This window comes from Notolabrus celidotus, unplaced genomic scaffold, assembly GCF_009762535.1.
Source record: "Notolabrus celidotus isolate fNotCel1 unplaced genomic scaffold, fNotCel1.pri scaffold_176_arrow_ctg1, whole genome shotgun sequence".
Taxonomy (NCBI): domain Eukaryota; kingdom Metazoa; phylum Chordata; class Actinopteri; order Labriformes; family Labridae; genus Notolabrus; species Notolabrus celidotus.
The window spans coordinates 105,665-112,726 of record NW_023260039.1 but is presented as its reverse complement, the minus strand read 5'-3'; the positions used below and the strand labels follow the sequence as shown (position 1 = coordinate 112,726).

General features: G+C 42.9%; 9 non-coding genes across 9 annotated transcripts; 1 reads left to right on the top strand and 8 right to left on the bottom strand.

The window, feature by feature from the left end:
* Positions 1-1,693: 1,693 nt before the first annotated feature.
* trnav-uac lies at positions 1,694-1,766 on the bottom strand. Its single transcript has one exon. It is a non-coding gene; the product is annotated as a tRNA-Val (tRNA).
* Positions 1,767-2,137: 371 nt separating this feature from the next.
* trnav-uac lies at positions 2,138-2,210 on the bottom strand. The gene has a single exon. It is a non-coding gene; the product is annotated as a tRNA-Val (tRNA).
* Positions 2,211-2,685: 475 nt separating this feature from the next.
* Positions 2,686-2,758, bottom strand: trnav-uac. The gene has a single exon. It is a non-coding gene; the product is annotated as a tRNA-Val (tRNA).
* A 311-nt stretch (positions 2,759-3,069) lies between these two features.
* trnav-uac lies at positions 3,070-3,142 on the bottom strand. The gene has a single exon. It is a non-coding gene; the product is annotated as a tRNA-Val (tRNA).
* Positions 3,143-3,422: 280 nt separating this feature from the next.
* Positions 3,423-3,495, bottom strand: trnav-uac. Its single transcript has one exon. It is a non-coding gene; the product is annotated as a tRNA-Val (tRNA).
* Positions 3,496-3,856: 361 nt separating this feature from the next.
* Positions 3,857-3,929, bottom strand: trnav-uac. Its single transcript has one exon. It is a non-coding gene; the product is annotated as a tRNA-Val (tRNA).
* A 516-nt stretch (positions 3,930-4,445) lies between these two features.
* On the top strand, positions 4,446-4,518 carry trnav-uac. Its single transcript has one exon. It is a non-coding gene; the product is annotated as a tRNA-Val (tRNA).
* Positions 4,519-6,647: 2,129 nt separating this feature from the next.
* Positions 6,648-6,720, bottom strand: trnav-uac. Its single transcript has one exon. It is a non-coding gene; the product is annotated as a tRNA-Val (tRNA).
* A 157-nt stretch (positions 6,721-6,877) lies between these two features.
* On the bottom strand, positions 6,878-6,950 carry trnav-uac. Its single transcript has one exon. It is a non-coding gene; the product is annotated as a tRNA-Val (tRNA).
* Between the last annotated feature and the right edge of the window lie 112 nt (positions 6,951-7,062).

Sequence of the window (7,062 nt, the reverse complement as noted above, 5' to 3'; positions counted from 1 at the left end):
GGGCCCTGGTCTAAAGCCCATGGTGCAGTACTTCCCTGTTATTTAGGGAGCATAAGACAGCAAGATGAGCATGCATAGTAAAGTATTCACACTCAGACACAAAACACAACTATGAAGGCTGCTTAAGCAAAAGGAAGTTTTGCATGCCCTAAAGTGAAACGCGCAACAAGTCCCACGTGTGTGACCTGCTGTCTTCAAAGCTCCTCACTGTTACTAAAGTAGTTCACATGCTGCAGACCACATGAGGATTACAAACAATGCACAACCTCTGAGTCTGCAACCTTAACATAGAAGTGCAGAAAGCTGCAGTTCCTTGAGTGGCCACTTGCATCCTGCAGCTCCCTGAGTTTAAGCCACCTCAGTTACTAAACTGACACCCTGTCGTGTTGTGCTGCGATGGGTTCAGGAGTTTTCTTGCAAATATCATGCAAATTATGATTTTATATAGAACAGAACGTTCAGTTGTAAAATAGATCATCCAAGAAGTCAGCACTAATTAGCAGTTATCAGCACTTTCATGGCTGCAGACTGGATCAGTTTTCTGGAGACATTTCTAAACTTTTTGGAGCATTCAGTGATTTAGACTCTAAAATATGTGGAGAGAAAAAAGGAGCAGGTTTTTGAAATAGTGTGATTACTCTATCAGAACTGCAGCTGAGGCTCTGCCAGGCATCACTCCGCTCAATGACACCTCGTCTTTCTCACAACTGACAGCAGAAAGACCTCCGGGCTGCAGCAGGTACAGGCGGAGCGATCAGAAACTACAGTCTGCTGCCTTCCGTGTGTCTGAAAACTGTGAGAGATATAAAACACAGCAGGCTGACACCAAAGATGGAGCGGGTCTCTCTGGCTCACAGTCTCTGCAGAGATTTCAGCTCCTGTTTCTTATAATTGTTCAGAGCAAGTTGCTCCTCGTACCAATTATAGAGCATTAGCAGCAGCCGCCAAAGTCATTTCATCGCCGCACATCAGGGAGCTCCAAACACAAAGAACGCCGTCCTTTCTCTCGCTGACTTCAGTCGCCTTCAGCATCAAATGAACCGAGGATTAAAGATGGTGCAGATAAAACGAGATTCAAGGATTAGACTGAAATGTGAGTGAACTTTTGGTGACTTGTTTTAATACGACACGAGGAAGTCAACAACGCTGCTACAGCTGAGACAGAATCACGTGCTGGAACACTCCACAGAGGAGATGTTGAAGCGATAAAACCATCACTGAAGGAAGAAAAACAACATTTTTCTGTGGATGAGTAGATTAAAAAGTATTTATCACTGACATCCGGCTCGTATTGAATACTTCTAGGTTTTTCATCTGTAAATCAGAGTAGTAGGTTTTATTTGGTTCTGACTCTGACTGGAAATATTAGTGTTAATAAAAGTATAATTGGGTCATTGTGCAATTATAAAAACAGTGAGAGCTGAACACTTCCTCTGAAGACGCTCTTCTGTTCAGCTTTTCTAGATTAACTTCTAAAAAAATTGAAGAAAGCGAGTGAAACAGTGTCATTGAGTGTTTGATGGACACCTCAAAGTCAAAAAAATGAAAGATTTCCACAAAGTTGTCAAAAAAATACATTCAGTTTCTCCTAATTTAGAGAGCCTGTAGATGCCAGGTAATACCTACAGGTTACTGTCGTTCATACACGTAGAATATGCGTCGAAATCATAAGCAAGCAAATGTATCCAAAGCCTGGTTCCACTGGGGATTGAACCCAGGACCTTCTGCGTGTAAAGCAGACGTGATGACCACTACACTATGAAACCACTTGGAAGCTTCCTCCTTAAATAATTATCCAAATTTTAGTGGTCAAATGTTTGTAGTGCAACTCTGTGACTCTGCAGTTCTGAGGTTGTATAAATAAATATGGCTCCACTGAATTTATGTGAAGACATGTCGAGCACCAACAACTGACAGCACTTATTGCCAGACAAGGTTACAAGATAGAACATTGGTTCCACTGGGGATTGAACCCAGGACCTTCTGGTGATGACCACTACAGGGAGAGCACTCTGGATATTCTCCTGTTTAGGTGGTTGAATGAAATGAGTTAAGAATAGACAAGTGTCAAGAGCCACCAAATTGGTGACCATAAAGTTCAGATCCAAACTCAACGTGTGGATACAAGATAAGGTCTTGGTTCCACTGGGGATTGAACCCAGGACCTTCTGCGTGTAAAGCAGACGTGATGACCACTACACTATAGAACCTCTATCCTGCCTCTACTTCCTGCTTCTCCAAACTTTTTTTATGCATTAGGATGTATGACAAAGAACCATCCAAAGAATTTGGGATAGAAATCAAGAACCAGTCTGAGAAGAGAACCGTTTCCAACTAGTTTGAACCATATACATAATTTAACTTTATGCTGAATGGTATCCATATTGATCACTTCCACTTAGTCTTGCACAAACAAATATGTCACGCATCATGTGAGGCATTCAGCGTGAACGACAACCAAGGAGTCTAAGATGTAACCATGATTGATGGGATACAGTAGTGGCTTAATTTGATGCTAACAGCTAAACATGCAATTTCTGTGTGTGATTTCAAGCAAGGAACCAACATGCTGAAACATTTGTTGACGCAACAATCAGCCACTGGTGTGTGGGTTTAAAGAGTGAAAGCTCTTCACTGACGAGGTTCAGCCGAAAGCTTTAGAAGTTCTCGGTCACAATAGTCTCGTGGTTCCACTGGGGATCGAACCCAGGACCTTCTGCGTGTAAAGCAGACGTGATGACCACTACACTATAGAACCGATGCATGAGGGACTTACCGTGCATGTTTCCCAACATTTGTACAGTTCTAAACAAATGACAATAAACACCCTGCTGAAAAGTCATGAGTCAGATTGTTTAAATTTAGCTGCAAAGCTCAGGCTTCAGTTGAACCCAGGACCTTCTGCGTGTAAAGCAGAGGTGATGACCACTACAGGGAGAGCACTCTGGATATTCTCCTGTTGAGGTGGTTGAATGAAATGAGTTACTAACAGACAAGTGTCAAGAGCCACCAAATTGGTAACCATAGAGTTCAGGGCCAAACTCAACGTGTGGATACAAGACAAGGACTTGGTTCCACTTGGGATTGAACCCAGGACATTCTGCGTGTAAAGCAGACGTGATGACCACTACACTATGAATGCGATGCATGAGGAGTTTTCGGTGCATGTTAACGAACATTTGTACAGTTTTAAACAAATGACAATAAACATCCTTTTGACAAGTCATGAGTCCGCTTGTTTAAATTTAGCTGCAAATCTCAGTCTTCAGTTAGACGACTATAAGACAAAGAAACCAGGACCTTCTTTTAGCATTTAGCAAGAAACAGTGGTAAGGGAAATCTTCCTGTAACAGGCAGAAACCTCAAGCAGAAGCAAACTCATGTTGGACCGACTGTGTTAGATGCTCCTTGTGCTAAAGCTATGGTTCCACTGGGGATTGAACCCAGGACCTTCTGCGTGTAAAGCAGACGTGATGACCACTACACTATAGAACCGATGCATGAGGAGGTTCCAGTGCATGTTTCTCCATTTTTGTACTAAATAAAGGACAATAAACACCCTGTTATATAGTCACAAGTCATATTGTTTAAAGGTTAGCTGCAAACACATTTCAGACTTCAGTTAGACGACTATAAAAAAAAGAACCCAGGACCTCCAGTGTGTAAAGCCGACGTGATGAGCACTACACTATGAAACCTCTGCATGGGAAGGGTTCTGGATAACATTCCTCTTCAGATGGTTGAATGAAATGAGTTTCGAACAGACAAGTGTCAAGAGCCACCAAATTAGTGACCATAGAGTTCAGGCCCAAATGTCCAAGACTTGAAGTAAACGTGTGGCTGCAAGACAAGGACTTGGTTCCACTGGGGATTGAACCCAGGACCTTCTGCGTGTAAAGCAGACATGATGACCACTACACTATAGAACCAATGCCTGAAGAGTTAACTGTGCATGTTTCTGAACATTTGTACAGTTTTAAACACATTACAATAAACACCCTGCTGAAAAGTCACGAGTCAGTTTGTTTAAAAGTTAGCAGCAAAACCTCAGTCTTCAGTTAGACGACTATAAGACAAAGAACCTATGACCTCCTGTGTGTAAAGAGGACATGATGACCACTTCACCCTCGAACCACTGAACTGTTTATTGCCTCCCGGGGTGGCTGCAGCTCTAACATGTTCAATAAATAAATGCTCAAATAAAAAGAGGAGGTTTAACATGTTAGTAAGCTGCAGAGGGTCTTACATGTCATTGGGGACTGTCCCATTCCCTGGTATTTATCTGTCATCCTAGCTAACACAGCAAAGAACACTTCTTGTTGAGGTTCTATAGTGAAAGTTCTTGATATTGTTCTTGATTTGTATCCCAAATTCTTTGGGTGGTTCCTGTTCATGTACAGGAAGGTATAATCTTTGAGAAAAGCAGGAAACATCTGCAAAATAGAGGTTCCATAGTGTAGTAGTTATCACGTCTGCTTTACACGCAGAAGGTCCTGGGTTCAATCCCCAGTGGAACCAGCTTCTTGTCTTAATCTACATTGTCCAGCTCATTGCTGCTAACACTACAGATGTCATGTAGCTGCTGCTGTTTCAGAGAACTGCAACATCAGAATCAGTCTTTGCATATAAAACAAATTCACCAGAATGTTAATGTCTCACTTTGCATGCTTTTTTTCAATTCCAAAATGATGCACATTTACTCCAATCACACTGCAGCTGAAATGCATGAACTATAACACACGCCAGCAGTGCAGTGCATTCACACTCCTGTGGGAGAGGCCCTCATAAACACACACATGCGAGGCTCTAAGTAGTTGTTTCCTGTCTAACCACAGTAACGTTTTCAGCCACATGAAAGAGCAGCAGCTTATCGCCAGCAGCCAAACACAACTGACACGCTGCTGCTGCTGCTGCAACCGAAGCAGCCCAAAACCCTGTGTTCATCAGGTGCGTGAGCCGGGGGAAGCACCGCCAGCACACCAACCGATCCGTCCGCCTTCACACGTTACCATGGAGGCGTCTGTGGTCACTGAAAGTCCCTTAACTCTGAGAGCGGGGGGACAGAATTGAAACACAGGAAAAGAAGAATCATCACAAAACAAACAAACAATCAATAACCGGGGGACACAGGGCGTGTGTTAGGGGCTATATTTAGCAGAGGATGAATCCACGTTTGATACCTCAGTGAGTTTGAGCACGGGTAGGAAGCCTATTTGATTCACATGTAACAAAACAAGAGTGTTTATGGTTTTAATCAGGATTACTGCTTGATTTCCTTGTTTTTGTTGTTGCTTTGAACGCTCCAGTTTTGCTGTAAAGCTGTTCACAGGTCTGCAGCCCAGAGCGAGAAGCTTCAGATCATACGACCCCCTCCCAAGCTGCCCATTATTGGATGTATTAAATCAGTAGTTTGAGCCTCTTGGTGCTCCAGTTGGACTCCATATTGAGACAGAATCATGCTGCTCAGCCTTCTGTGAGCCCTCCTTACATACACAAAGACACACACACACACACAAACACAAACTATTCCCATCTTACCCTCAGGCCCCCCATATGGACCCGATGATGCTCTCTCAAAGCTGTTTGCACAGACGTGAACAGAGAGCTGTGCACATGACAAAGAATATATGTGCAGCAGTAGAGGATATGAAGCAGTATGTAGGGTTTACTGCAGCATGTGACATTAAAATGATTTCTCTCTGGAGTTTTAATTTATTTAGAAAGAAAGACAAAAAGGAAGTTTGTTGTTTCATGCTGCTCTATGTTCAACGCTACCTCAGAAAACTGGACTGAAACCCACGACTGGATGCTCAGGACATTATTACACGCAGATCATGAGGGAAAAGTTCTTAACATTTTCACCTCTGCATCAGCACCAGTGAGGTGTTCAAGACATCTTAGGATCCCCAAATTAACTGCTTTCCTGAATTTGTCCAGACATGTTCAAGAGGGACAGCACAGGGGGAAAGAAATTAGTAGAGTTATGTAAAGCAGACTTGGTGAAACAAACAGACCTGACTGATAAACTTCCCCAGCTATGGGGATCCAAGTCATTCTTATGGTTCCACTGGAGGATGAACCCAGGACCTTAACAGAGGGGAGTGTCCTATATAACCTCCTTCCCAAATGGTTGAATGAAATGAGCTTGGAGAAGACAAGTTTTAAGAGGCACCAAAGACTTGAACTCAACATGTTGCAAGACAAGAACTTGGTCCTACTGGGGATTGAACCCAGGACCTTCTCTGTGTACAGCAGACCTGGTGACCACTACACTATAGAACCAATGCATTAAGAGCTTCCTGTGCATGTTTCTCAACTTCTGTAAAGTACTAAATAAAGAACAATAAACATCCTTTTATAAAGTCATAAGTCAGATTGTTTAAAAGTTAGCTGTAAACTCAACTTCAGACTTCAGTTAGACGTCTATAAAACGAAGAACCCAGGACCTTCTGTGTGTAAAGAGGACGTGATGACCACTACACTATGAAACCTCTGCATGGGAAGGATTCTGTATAGCATTCCTCTCAGGTGGTTGAATGAAATGAGTTACAAACAGACAAGTTTAAGAGCAACGAAATTCGTGTCCATAGAGTTCAGACCCTAATGTGCAAGGCTTGAACTCAACGTGAGGCTAAAAGACAAGGACTTGGTTCCACTGGGGATTGAACCCAGGACCTTCTGCGTGTAAAGCAGACGTGATGACCACTACACTATAGAACCTCTGCAAGGAAAGTTTTCTGGACAGCTTTTGTCTCAGGTGGTTGAATGAAATGAGTTACAAACAGAAAATCGCCAGGAGCCATCAAAGTGGTGCCCATTGAGTTCAGACCCTAATGTCCAAGACTTGAAGTCAACGTGTGGCTGCAAGACAAGGACTTGGTTCCACTGGGGGTTGAACCCAGGACCTTCTGCGTGTAAAACAGACGTGATGACCACTACACTATAGAACCAATGCTAAGAGACACGTTTCCCAACATTTGTACACTTCTAAATAAAGGACAATAAGCATCCTTTTGACAAATCATGAATAAGCTTGTTTAAATTTAGCTGCAAACCTCAGTC